The sequence below is a fragment of the Helianthus annuus genome, chromosome 9 (genome assembly GCF_002127325.2).
Source record: "Helianthus annuus cultivar XRQ/B chromosome 9, HanXRQr2.0-SUNRISE, whole genome shotgun sequence".
In the NCBI taxonomy this organism is placed as follows: Eukaryota; Viridiplantae; Streptophyta; class Magnoliopsida; order Asterales; family Asteraceae; genus Helianthus; species Helianthus annuus.
Window position 1 is genome coordinate 44,789,075 of NC_035441.2, and position 14,663 is coordinate 44,803,737.

The 14,663-nt window shown below is 32.0% G+C and overlaps 1 long non-coding RNA gene across 1 annotated transcript; it reads left to right on the forward strand.

Annotated features, from left to right (window-relative positions):
* The first annotated feature begins 8,574 nt into the window (after positions 1-8,574).
* On the forward strand, positions 8,575-9,810 carry LOC110874276. Its single transcript, XR_004866411.1, has 3 exons — positions 8,575-8,702; positions 8,876-9,084; positions 9,564-9,810. It is a non-coding gene; the product is annotated as an uncharacterized LOC110874276 (long non-coding RNA).
* The last annotated feature ends 4,853 nt before the right edge of the window (positions 9,811-14,663 follow it).

A 14,663-nucleotide genomic window follows, 5' to 3' on the forward strand; every position in this document is an offset into this window, starting at 1 on the left:
TAAGATAATTATCAAAACAAACAACAAATCACCAGATTTCAATTTTAATTTTTATTTCAGATTTCATCACCAGAATTCAAATTTTGATTTTTAAGATCCACGTAACCTTCATATTTCAACGGTATACACATGCGTACTTGGATATAAGTAGAACAGTACACATGTGTACTCAGCATCGTACATATGTGTACAGTAATTCACAGGTGTACATCAACATTCAATACAAAAAAAATCTGAGATATCACAAAAACAGACGATATACACATGTGTATATCGCATTAAAAAGAGGGCAAAATCAGAATATACATGTGTACATCGCATTTAAACAAATAATTATTTTAATAATTGAATAAGTTACATCTTTCCAAATCCTTGATTTGATTTGTGAGAGATTTATGCAATCAATTTAAGAGGATAATTGATTACTTCATTTGTGAGAGATTTATGCAATCAATTTAAGATTGAAATTACACATATACCCTTTTTGTATTTAATTAAATGGAAAAAATTAACCAAATAATTACCATCATGCCACTCACTTTAATCTCAAGATTATAAAAATCAAGGGCCAGATCAGTTCACGCAGTTCACTCTTGGGATTTTGTTCACGTTTGAACCTAATCCTATATATATATATATATATATATATATGATTTGTTTTATAACTCGCCGATTTGACTATTATGGTATTGATGTTTGTTCATGTTGCATGCAACATGGAATATAACATGGAATATTTAGTTCTATAATCAAAGGAAGCAAATCAAAACATGAGCTGGAAACTAAACCCGAGTCCAGAATGGTTAACTTTCCATCAAAGAAGAATGAAGAATGAAATCTAACATGAGGTCAAATGTCCATTGGTGCTTAAGGCTTAAATAGTCCCTATAAATATGATTTTGGTTGAGGTGGCCCTGTCAATGGCTTTTGTAGTTAATAATAATTATTTGTAAACATTCAATAATTAATCTCTTAAATTGATTAATATACTTTATCCTCACACATCATACATTTTATAGATAAAGATTTACACTTTTTTCACTTTTTTATAAAATTTAAATTGTAAAGTCCGTGAAGTTCACGGGTAATAATCTAGGTTTTATAAAACCTAAAGTCAAATCATATAAAAAAAATCTTTTGTAAATATAATTTTTTAACATAATTCATAACCCGTGAAGCTCACGGGTATATAACCTAGTTCCTTGTATATTGGCGATGTATTTCTTCCATTGTAAAAAAAAACATCGCTAATATACTTTTTTAATGGCAACGCTTTTGCCTACTCTATTACACCAATAAATCTAAATATTCGCCCTTGCTTAGGATTAAACATGTAACATTTTTTATAAGAGGCATATGCCTCTACCAAGTGATCTAGCCTCAGATCGACAACAAGGATAATATACTAGCTTGTGTTGTACTAAAATGACCAACATGTTTTCATCTTTTCAACATATACATAATCGTCGTTTCAAAACATATTCAAATTTAAAAAACAAATTGGATTTAAATAATAACAATTTTCTCAATTTGGCCGATAATAATCTCAACACAGTTAGTTCCGATAATAATCCGAACTGGTTAACTTTTGTCCGAAAATAGTCTGCGTCATAAAAAGCTTAATGCAGTTAAGTTTTTTTTTTCCGAATTACTAACCGATGTTTTAGGGCTTTTGATTAGAACGAGGATACGAATTGATTGATGTAAAATTTACCTCGAAATACTGTTCCAAACGATGAAAATGGTGCTTCAATTTGGGTGTTTAAACTTCCAATTAACAAAAAGCAAGCCGTTTGGAGCACCGTTTCGAGGTAAGTTTTACATAAATCGACTCGTATCCTCGTTCTGATCAAAATCCATAAATATTTGTTTGTAATTCGGAAAAAAGCCTTAACTCAGTTAAACTATTTTTAACGACAGACTATTATTAGCCAAAAGTGATCCAGTTCAGATTATTATCAGCAAATAATTGAGTTAGGATTATTATCGACCAAATTAAAAAAAAATTGAGATTATTTAAATCTAATTTGCCAATTTAAAAACTCCATACCTAAATTTACACCAGAACACCTAAACTTAAAATGTAATTTGTTAAAGGAAAAGGAGATACAATACATCGGATACATATTGTAATTTGTACCACCTCATTGACTTTTGTTTCCAGTATAACATTATACACTAGTTTAATAAATTATACAGTACGAATTATAAGATATTAGACGGGAACAAGCATGTCCATCGAAACAAAACAAGCAGAACACTACAAAAATTTTGACTAAAATTACTCACTCTCACAAACCTTTCATATATAGTTTATTAATATATTCTTTATCAACATATTGACTTAGATTTGTTGAGATCATGCGAGAACCACCTCTTATTGTGAGAACCGTGAAAACCGCGAGAACCAATGTGAACACACAAAAAATGCCTAAAAATAGCTAAAAAACTTGGGGGGGGGGGGGGGGGTTTAGGTTTTTTTAGGTGTTTTTTAGCTTTAGCTATTTTAGGTTATGTTCACATTAGTTCTCAAGGTTCTCACAATAAGGGTGGTTCTCGCATGAGCCCCTCCCTATATATATATATATATATATATATATATATATATATATATATATATAAAAGCTTTACCATGCTAACCATAAGAAATATAAAAAAAAATCCACACATTGGTATTTGGAATTACTCTAAAAAGAGAAATTACGCTGTAAAAACAAATATGTACTAGTGCGTGGTAGAGGCTTTGTGTATCTTGGGGAGAGACTGTCATTGGTAAACTTGGTGTAATTCAAGAGTGGTGTTTATGTAACCTTTGCCGTTCAAAAATGTATAATAAGAATTACCATACTTGTGAACTATACCTTCATTATTATTACTCTAATTTATTGGCAAAGACAAAGCTTTTAAACACTTGGGAGGGGTAGGTCTTGGGTTCAAGTTCCACAGACAACAACAAGAATAAGAGAAAATTTGCCGTTCAAAAAAAAGTTACACTAAAACAAAATAAAATAGAGTAATAATAATTAAGTTATTAGTAAACTGTAGCGTAAGCAATATTTTCAATTTCATTTTGAGTAAAGTAACTATATGCTAAATGGTGTAACTATCATAATTATATGCTAAATAGTGTAACTATCATAATGACAAGAAACTATTTTATTCACTAGTAAATAAAATACTATATATAGTGGTTATAAATATAGCGTTTTCAAGGATAATTAAGCAAATATACAATTATAGTTCCTATTGATTCTGATATACTCTAATTCTTATTGATTCGATGAGATGTTGAAGATTAGTCAAAATTAAAAGAATAACTTCAATGTCAAAGCCACGAGTACTTGTTGTTGACCCACCAAATCCGTGAAAAAATCATGAGTTCCTTAAGTCAAGATGTAAGTTCGCTGAGAACATCCAAAGATGTTACTCATGACCATTAGTCATGTGGAAAAGAACTCTAAATCAATTGAATAACATCAATCCTCCCTAAGACGATTTACTAAAGTACTTTAAATCAAAGCTTGATCTAACACGAAGAGGATGTGCGAAACAAAAAATACCATGAAGTAACGTTTTGCAGGATGCTATTTGTAGCTTTTTTTTCTTTATTTGATGTATCTTTATTAATTTACTATATAAAATATAAAATCGTACACTTTGTGGTATTGAAAATATGTTTATTTAGTTTATAAGAAGATAGTGACGATAAGTATGAGACTTTTGAGCATACTTTTACAAAGATTATTATTATTGTATAATGATTGGTGCTTACATATATTGACTTTTTTGTCTCATATATTTACCATTTTCTATGTCAATCTTAGGGAAGGAAGATTGACTTTCGGGTCACTGATTTTAGGGTCAAAAAGGTAGTACCCATGTCAAAGGATTAAGTACATTTGCTTCCGTAAGCACGGAAATCATATCCAGGCAGCAACTCCATTCGAATTTGTATGGATTCTCTTGGTCTTTATAATTTTATATCTATCTCCCACAAATTTTCTAATTGTAGTTGCTTTCTTGTGTTTCCTATAGCTAAAGTTTTTAACATATTTTATAAAAGTCAAAAGACGAGTGGTTTTGATTCGAGTAATTATTCATGCCTTGATTTTATACCACATATTATACGAATAACTATCATGTGAAGATCGTGAACACATGTGTATTTCAATTTCAAGGGCTGAAGCCGAAAGTCACGGGCTTGGTTGTTGTTCGGATCAATTAGGTCATATGATGTGTTGGCATAACAGTGATCGGTTTCTAAGGATGGAGCAATGTAAGGAGTCGATAATTAAGAGTCGGAGACGAAGATAATGTTTGTTTGAGTTTAAAGTTATTTGGTATATCTCATTCTATCTATTTAGTATTTAAATACTTTGGTTTATCGTTTGAGTCAATTATAGTTCTATTAGGATCTAGGATAGGATATGGTTTGTTATCATATAAATTGATACAAACAGATGATTAGGATAATCATATTTGTTGTTGGATATTGAGACTCAGATGCAATGCAATAAAGCGGGAATAAAAAGGTTAAACGATTAATAAAGATAACAACAACCGTTTAAGAGCTAGATAACAATTAACCACTACATAACTATTAACAGTTATAAACCGGAGTTATTAATAGCCAATCAAAATATATAATGTTTATGTATCAAGAGATAGAAAAGGAACATTAATAGTTTTTTTTTTCCTTTGAAACAATGGTACGCAATAAACCCTCACAAATAATGTAGAACAAAAGAAAAATTAATGGATTTAACCGCAACTTGATTACATCATTGTCATTGTTTGATTGGAAGTTTCGAAAGGTTAATAAAGTTATCGGAACTGTCTCTAATTTTACCTTCCTCGTATGATATTCATATCGTTATTGCAACATGCAAGAAAAGCCATAAATGCAACGATAAACTTAAAAGAGATAATTACGAAAATACTCATGTTTAGGTATATTTATACATCAAGAGATAATCTATGTTAGATAAGATTTATAACTCTATAACATAAAATATGGGGAAAATTTTTACATATCCAATTCATGGACATGTATCATAGTAAATGTATCCTATGTATTTAAACGTACAAACATGGCATATTTAATTATTAGAAAATAAAAAATTTAGCACGAAAATAAAATAGTACGCAAAATGTAGATATTCGAAAAAAAAAGAGAGGATAAAAATAGATTAGAGTTATATTTGTTCTGGCATCTTTAAAGACGTATAACTGAAACTAAAAACGTTTATTTTTATGATTTTCTTTAAATTTTATGATTGATTCTAATGATAAAAAAAACATAAACGAATTGATCTTTGCCTTCTCAAAATTCATTCTTGAGAAGTAAAAGTAAAAGTGTTGTGAACAAGGTTTCATGTTTTCACTTTTTTAAGCATATAAACGAATTGATCTTTGTCTTCTCAAAATTCATTCTTGTTGTGTTTCTAGAAGGTGAAAACGATGTGTTTTGACTTTAGTGTTAGTTAAGAATATTTTACCTATTAAATAAAAGTGTTTTATCCACATGAAACTAAATATATATATTTTGAAGCTACATAAATACCTAATGTGGATAAGTCATATATAACATAAATATTTAATTATAGGTAAATGATGTGTCCATTGCTTTATGAGCATAGAAAGAAATTGTAGACTACTAGGATTTGACAAACTATTTAGCTGACATTAGTTGTATGAACTCTATTTAAAAGTTAATGATGATATCTATATCCTGGAATAGAAGATGGTGATTTTGGGATATTCAGCGTTATTTGTGATTATAGACGTATAGAGTTGCCTTTTGCTATTGAGTTACCTCGAGTAGTTAGGTTTTTATTTCGTTGGCCGTTAAAAAATGATAATGTCTATAACAAGATAACTAGTTTTGGGAGTCACGTGTGTTCTCATATCACGGGTATGATGCAATCAGATACAAAGTTTGCGCGCTTTTTTTTATAGACACATTATTTGTGATTTTTTTTTCAAACGGCATGTATTGTTTTTTTAACAGCAGAGTAACATACCACTAATATTCTTGTATCCGTACTTTGGAGGATTTAACCCTTTCATCTTTTAAATCGGTTATGGTGGTTATGGTTATTTGGTTTGATGGTTATAGTGGGTCGGTTATGGGTGGTTAATCGTGTATTTAGCTTAACTAAAAATAGCTTATTTTTTTAACATGGAACAAATTGTTATTGCATATTTGTATATATTAGTATATTACATAGTATTAATGAATACATATAATCTATAATATTAATACCAATTATTATCTAACATTCAAATAAAGTGATATGCTATACTCCATAAATTCAAATAAACATTCAACCAAAACCACAAAATGATATGAAAAACTTATAAGTACTAAAAATCTTCAATCAAAAACATCAAATATTAAAAATATGGTGAAAAGTCTTAAATCCTACAAAGATTTATTACATGTCGGTTCGGTTCGGTTATGGTGGATATGGAAAAAATGATAACCATAACCGACCCGCTACTTTCGGTTTTCAAAAAAATCATTAACCGACCCATCAGTTTTTTCGGTTCGGTTTTGTTGGTTAATTTGGTTATGGTTCAGTTAATTCGGTTTTTTACATTACTACCACACACCATGTGGTGAAATATATGTTCTCATAGTAAATTAATTATCGAATAATTGTTGCCTTAAATGATTTAGTCAAAATGTGATTATATGTTCTCACATTAAGGACAATCTTTGCCCTAACTAATTTCATAACCAATCAATTTATTTTTTTCTTTTGTTAAAAAGTTACAGAAAATCAATGCCGTCCTAACAAATCCATTTGCTTTATGCATCCAAATGATTGACATTACCCTTAATTAACAATTTTATTCTGGAGCAAGGTTTATCTTTACCTTGGAGAAAAAAGAAAGAAGGTCACACGATTTTATTTTCAATTATGAAGTAGTTTATAGTTCATTTGCATTAACTATGGTTTCTACTTAATCCATAAAAAATGTCCATAATAAGTGAATGCCACTATAAAGATATATCTTGAGAATGTAAAAAAAAAAACACAAACAAACATATATCGTAAAATCACACTCATATGATATGGTCAGGGGCGGATCTACAGCCAATAAAGGAGTTCCCAGGAACCCGTTCGATACGTAATTTATAATGATAAGTTAAAGAAGGAACCCTTTAATATTATTTAGGGGAACCTGTAATCAAAACTGAATAGTGATGTACTGGTAAAGCGCTTGGCGTTTGTAGTTAACGTCCCGGGTTTGAGTCTTGTTAGGCTCCTTTCCTCTTATTTATTTTTAATGTTTATGCCATCTGCTTTTACTCTCCCTCAATTCCAAACACACTCTCTCTCAAAGTTTCATTCATTTTACTTTCAGTTGGTATTGTAATGCTATTTGGTAGTTAATTGTTTTGTTTTTACTAATAAGATTGTTCATTAAGGCCGTTCAAAAAAAAAATGGTTCATTAAGTTAAGTATTAGATAAATAAAAGTACATTCAAACAATCGCTACCACAAGACGATCACCCTGGAAAAAGGGAATATTACATTCAAACATCTATGTTTTATAATTCATTAAAAGTTAAAAAGATCTTAAATTAATTACCGCTGTCAACCTCAATTTATATAGGCAACGAAACACTTAAAACGCTATAAAGTAAACACTTTAGCGACTCTAAAATGTTGCCAATAATAGCATGATGATGTTTTTTTTTCATTATTGTATCGTATTTTTATTTTGTCATGAACCTTATCCGACCCGAATCGTTGAACCGACCAGAATTTTTTTTTGTTGAGACATATGAAATTGGAACATTTAAAAAAGTGAACCCCTTGGAAAAAAATCCTGGATCCGCCATTGGATATGGTATGGTCTAGAAAAAGTAGTAAGAGGGATTACCCATACTAAAACCTAGGCTTAAACAACCTTATCTTGACATGTAAAGTATGGTATTCGGATAGCTCATATTGTGGAATAGTGAATAAAAAAACAAAAAGTACTACGTATAATAATAATAACTACTAATAACACAAAATGATAAGAACACGAGCAGATGATATGAATAAGGTAGCACAATTCCTTTTGAAACAACTTAAGGGGCGTTTGGTTCACGGAATGTTTTGGAATTATATATATATATATATGGTTCCCATTAAGTGTAACCAACTTTGAAATCAACCATGACCATTGGATCTTGCTGAGATTAAATCTCAGCCCTTTAAACTCACAAAAATAACTGTTGTGTGATGGCAGTTCAGAGCAGTTATTTTTCAGTTTTCTCAACCGGTGGTAATCTCCAGCTTTCTCTACCCACGTCTACGGTAACCTCCATATACACTTCGTGTCTCCTATTTTTCCTCCCTATGTAGCATCTAACCTTCATATAGTCTTCCTTTTTAGCAGTTCTGATATATACATTCATACGATGATACAGACGAGATCTCAAACCTTCGTTCAAGGGTTATTTAATCGCAATCTGGTAAGCATTAGGGTTTCTTATGATTATAAATTTTGTGTTTGTTATCAAAATTGGATGAAATTGCCAAGCACTATTGTAATTTCTTCTACTACCCACCAGATTTGCCCTCAAAATTCTAGGCCCTTTCTCAATTCATCAAATATATGGCTGATCTCAACACAACAACCACAAATGGCGTTTTCCTGCAGCGGCTTAACCCTTAAGCTTCATGTTCTAGAGCGACCATGTATGTTCTCTTTTATGATTTCAATTCTAAACGATTTTTGTTTTGTTTTGGATTATGTAAGTTGTTTTGATTCATCATTAGTTCACAGACACAAAGATTGTGTACAGAGATGGTGTGATGAGAAAGGAAACACTAATTTGAGTTTTTTTTGTCTTTATATACAAATTGTTAAGATCTTAGAAGGATTGGTTGAGGAAGGTTTTACACCAAATCATTCCCCTCCCCCCCCCCCTGTGAGTGGTTAAATTGGCGGAGTCGATCTTTATTCTTCATAATTTCCGCTCCCTAAGGTTTGCTTCTCGACGCCGGACCTCTTATCTTCGATTTACCGCCCTCCGCCTCTACTTCGATCATCCTCAACCTTCAACTCCTAAAAATCAAGGTATTTTTATAAATCGATTTCTCTATAATTTGCATATTTGTTTTACTTTCTGTTTAATAGTTTAAGGTGTTTGCTAATTGATGAGATGAAATCTGTTTTCTGTTCCGGCAATAAAGAACCTGATTCTGACACAATTTCATCAATGTCGCGGTTCCAATAGTTTAAGGTGTTTGCTAATTGCCTAATAGTTTAGCATCTTGGACTGTATTGGAACTGGCAATGGCCTCCTTCAAGAGCTTGCCGAGCAGGGGTTTATATTATTTTCTTTTCTTACTCATTTAGTAATTCTTTTATTTTGGATATTGATGAAAAAAATACAATGTAGTTGTATGAAGTACATAGTTGACATTTGTAACTAGCTGAGCATATTATTTTCACACTTCCTTAAGGAGAATTGGAATTCATATTAAACTTTTAACTTTCGTTCATCTATTGTCTTGCACAGATCTGAAGATTCGTTTGTGTGATTTTGAAATTAGGTTTAATTTTGATATTAGCTCACAGAGCATCGGAGAGAGATTAGAAGAGTGATGGAAGTTCTCGCTAAGAATACAAAGGAAGTTCTTCTTCAATCAACTGTTCGAAAACACCAACGATTTCTCTCCAAACATGCCCTCATTTTCGTAGCCAAATTTGCATAAAATGGCGTCGTCTTCAACTGGATTAGTCTCTAAAGCAAGGACGGCCTTCCATTACACCACCGCTAATGCCAAGAAAGTCTTCACCGACATGTGAGTTTATAGTTTTGTTTCCTCTTATGGTCTACTTTATCGACATATGCATAGATGTAGGGTTATTTTGCATTTTAGTTATTGGGTTGTCTTCATTAGGGAACTGATGTATTTCGACATGTGACATGGTTTGCATAGGGATTATTTATGTTACATTTATGCACATTTCTTAGTGGGGTGGGTTTTTTTATGCATTAACAAGCTACCCTTAAAGTGAAAGAGGAATTGTGGAGTGTTTTGGAAAGAGAACCAACAGATGGAGAGTTGGTCACGACAACGAACATGAACGTATCACAGCTGCGGAACCAACCAACCAGGACTTAGAGGAGTCCTATTTCGTATGGTTTATCTGATATGGCCTTTTTAAATGATGAGATTAAGTTTGAAAAAAAAAACATTAATATTTACTAATAACTAAAATGCTACTAACCACTGCATGCTTTCTATTATTTTTGTCGCTGTTTTATTGATTAAATTGATTATTGTTACAAGATGTTCAATAGGGTACATGGTTCTCACAAGTATACCACGACCGGAGCAATAGATAGCTCGGACAGCAGAATGAGTGTATTTCCACATAGGGTACTCACAATTGAGAAGCAAGGTACCATCAATGTTGACTCAACCGGCCGTAATAGCAGCCAGTTAGTTAGAGACCAGGTTATTTCTTTCACATTTTTGTAATATACATTACACAATGTATGTTACATATTGAAATCTGTGAAAATTTAACCTTTTCCACTTGCTTCTATCAACGCTTACGTCATATTTATCTATTAGCATGTATATAGTGCTACTGAGAATGGATTTATATACATATTGGCATCCACGCGAACTCATCAGCTGATTTTGAAAAGGACACAATGGTTGTTTTTCTATTAGTGTGCTTCTTTTTTTCTTTGGTGTTATAAAAGTCACCAGGTTGCTTTATAAATTTTAGGTCCAGTGTTTCATATATGCATAATGGCGTGTCACATATCCATTGCCCTCCTCTTCCTCCTTCGCTGTGAGTCTTTCTAAATCTTTCTATGAGTATCTTTATAAATTCTTTTCCTGTTATAAAGATTCATAATCCAAAGTTTCTAATCTTTATAGAATGTATCATGGATTCCATATGCTCCACAAGGAAGCCATCATGGCTTCGTCCAGACTTGTAAAACATTCATTATTCCATTGTTTTCACTATATTACATGTGTTCCTTCTCTGTAGGACATTTGTTCTTTAAAGCTCCATGACACCACTGTTAAATCCCAACATCAAGTTATAGATATTTCTCTGCTCGTGTTGCGTGTTTATTATTTAATTGGTTATAGTTAATAAATAGAAGCGTATTACATTTGGTAATTAAACCTATATGTAGATTTACGCAGCTGTGTCGGCTTCTAGGGATGGTCTTCACCTTATGGATTTTAATCCTCACCCCAGCTCCCATGCCATGTGGATTATGAGTAAGAAACTGTTTCTTTTTCATTAGAGCTAAATGCTGATTAATGTTTTATGTTATTTTGAATGCATATCATGTCACGTTAAGGAGCTATCATGATTCTTAAAATCCACTACGACTCATTTAGGCATATATGCCCAATATAACTTGCTAAAACATTATATGAACCATTACAACTCATATTAATGTATTAAGACCCAATATAGTAATGGCATTTAAAGGCATGTTTTACTCCATTAAGAGTTATCATAACTCTTAAGACCCAAATAACCCACTAAGACATGTATATGAACTAATATAGCTTATCATGACATAATATAACTCACAACAACCCAACTTGACCACTTACGACTTAATATGACATATTGTGGCCCATCTTGATCCATTGAGAGCTATGATGACTCTTAAGACACAGTATGACCCATTAAGACATATATAATCTATTATTACTCAAAAAAGTCTAATATGACCCGTTACAACCATATCTAATGCTTTAAGACCTAACACAACATATTGAGGACAATGATACTTCATTAAAACCTATAATGACCCTTAAGATCTAGTATGTCCCACTGTGACATATATAATCCATTATAGCTTATTACGACCTTATGACTCACTTTAACCTAATCTTACCCATTAAGGCCTAATATAGCATATTAGTGGACAATGTATAGATCCTGAAACCAATTCGAACATGAAGTAATGGATGACCTGAATTATAGTACCAATAGAAACACCACCCGAGTGTGCGGTAATGAAAATCTAAATAAAAAAGCAGCCTATATGCATACCACATTATGGATTTGTTTAAAGTTTTATCTAGTCCATCAAGCTCTTTAAGCTCATCAGGTTCCAATGAAGATAATATGTTTCTGAAAAGTTCTCGTAATTTCATTTGTTGTTGTTGCTACAATTCTTCATGCTTGTTAAAGTGACGTTCGAGATATGGTAATGACAAGATTTCATGTTCATCAGATCATGAAGCCGGATATGAATGCCTCAAGGCAAATTATGTCACTGAGGATGCTTAGAATTGTTTCTAAGAATAGTTTGAATGGTTTCATATGTTAAAAGAATTGTTTCTAAGAATAGTTGGTGATATGGGGTGGAACTTTGAATGGTTTGAAACAAGTTGAGCTGGCATTTTTAAAAGAGTTTTACATCACTACTGAAGTACACGTCACCTATCTGTCGAGTTGCATAAAAGAAAGCTTCAAATACATATTATGAGTATTTTAGTATATCTAAAAAAACTTCACGAGAAAACCTACGTTACTTTGGTTATGGTGTGATTCGGCCATATGGAAAAGAATATTTGAGTAGGTCGTTCTATAGAGACGACGGACTTGTCACACCCTGGCTTTGCGGAAGCGTGGTTAATTTGGTGTGACTTCTTAATACCATAGCTTAATCATAACAAAGCTATATGAAATAAAAACCATGCAAGATCATCCATAGGATTAAGTTTTAAAACATAAGTAAAATAACATTGTCTTACGGCGTTCACTCATGCAACGGAAGTTACAACCTAACAACATAAAACATTATTCAAAAGACACAACACCAACAAGAAATAAACACAGTTTAAGAACTGTGACTCGTCCAGGAAAAAGTCACATCCCTTAAACTCGGATGACCTCGTAACCCATATCCAGCGGGAAAACATGACATACCGTGCCAGATCTTTAATTCCCTGAAATACATGTAAGTTGGAAAAATCAACAAATAATGTTGAGCGAGTTCATGTGTAAGTGAGTAAGTAAAACCTTTGTAAGTATAAAAATCCTGGTATGTAGCAAATAAGGAAAAAGAGATCACCAATGGTTTGCAAGGCCATTGATATGTGTGAAGTGCAAGTAGGAAGACTCAAACCTAGCGGATTTATGCGTTGGGCACAAAGTCACCCCGAGATCCGTTATGCTGGGCCTGGGGCTGGGCTCGCTACACCCAGATAGATCTACCGCTCCTGTCCCTCGGTCCTACCCTGAGGATTAATGGCCTCAAGTTTCCGCCTACCCACTCACATAATCTAGGTAGTAAACCTCCTTACGCTAACCATACCATGTATAAAGTATTCGTAATCAAAGTAACATGTATTTCACCCCCGCAGTTTAGAAAACTGAAAACAGTTAAGAGAAAAGGGGGACATGAACTCACAGTGGGGCGTCTCTATCAAGTATATCTCCTGATCAAGCAGCTGTGCGACGACCTACACGTACTAACTCTATTAGACGGACGACCATGCCTTAGCTTCATGGTTTAAGTTTTTGGGAAATAGTTAGACAACTATTTCGTGTTTACATTTTGTAAATACTTAGTAAATATTTTCCTTCCCAAGGATGGGGGATTTAATACATGTGCGTTCGTATAACTTCGAAATATATTACTAAGTCTCACTTAATATATATTTTAATTCTAACTCCAAAATATAATTATTTTTCCCAAGAATATTATATTTTAATACATATGATTTTCCCAAAATATTACTTTGACAAAATACGCGTTCATGCATATTTTCTTAAAATGCGTAAGTTACGTTTTAAAGATTGGGTGGTAATAACTACACCGTTGTAACTTAAATATTTATTATGAAGGCGTTCGTATTATTTTGGAGCCGTTACAATTGGTAATATTATTTTTACCCTAAAAATAATATTTGTATATTTCACAAAATAATCATAAACACATAACAAGTGACGTTATGAAAAATATATATACTAAATATATATTTATCACGTTTTATTTTGTCAAAATCCCACCTCCGATATTTTGTAAATAAAGTCGTGGCGAAACTTATATGTGAAAACAAGTCAAAAATACATGTGTAACACTTGTGATGAAAATACTTTTAAGTGTTAGGTTTTTAGAAAAATTTCGCCAGAGTTTCCCCTGTAACTGGAGGTGGCCACGCTTCCAAGCGTATCATTTTCTTTTAAAATTCAATTCAACAATTTTCTCATTCAACCAAAACAATTTTCCAAAGCATCAAACTAGTCAATATATATGTAAATCGCAAAAATTACATGAACTTGTAGTTTGTCCGGAATATGAAGTAGATCCCATTACTTTTAGTGGATCTTTATATAAATCAACTTCGTTTCTTGAAAGTCTCGTTTTTAAAGAAATTCCATCTTTACAACTTCTTGTAAAATGTGACAAAACTAGTTCTTTGTCAAAACTTAGTGTTACACAAGTGTTTACACACTTGCGTGTTTTAAAAATCATTCTTGTTTATGAAAGATCCGGTTTTAAAAATATGTTTTCTTTTGACACTTGGTCTTTTGAAAATACCGTTTGTAGATCCGTAGATCTACTAGTTTTGAACACTATTTCATAAGTAAAGTCGATTTTACACAAGTTCATGTTTAGTGTGTGGTAGAGTTTCATCATTTAACCCTTT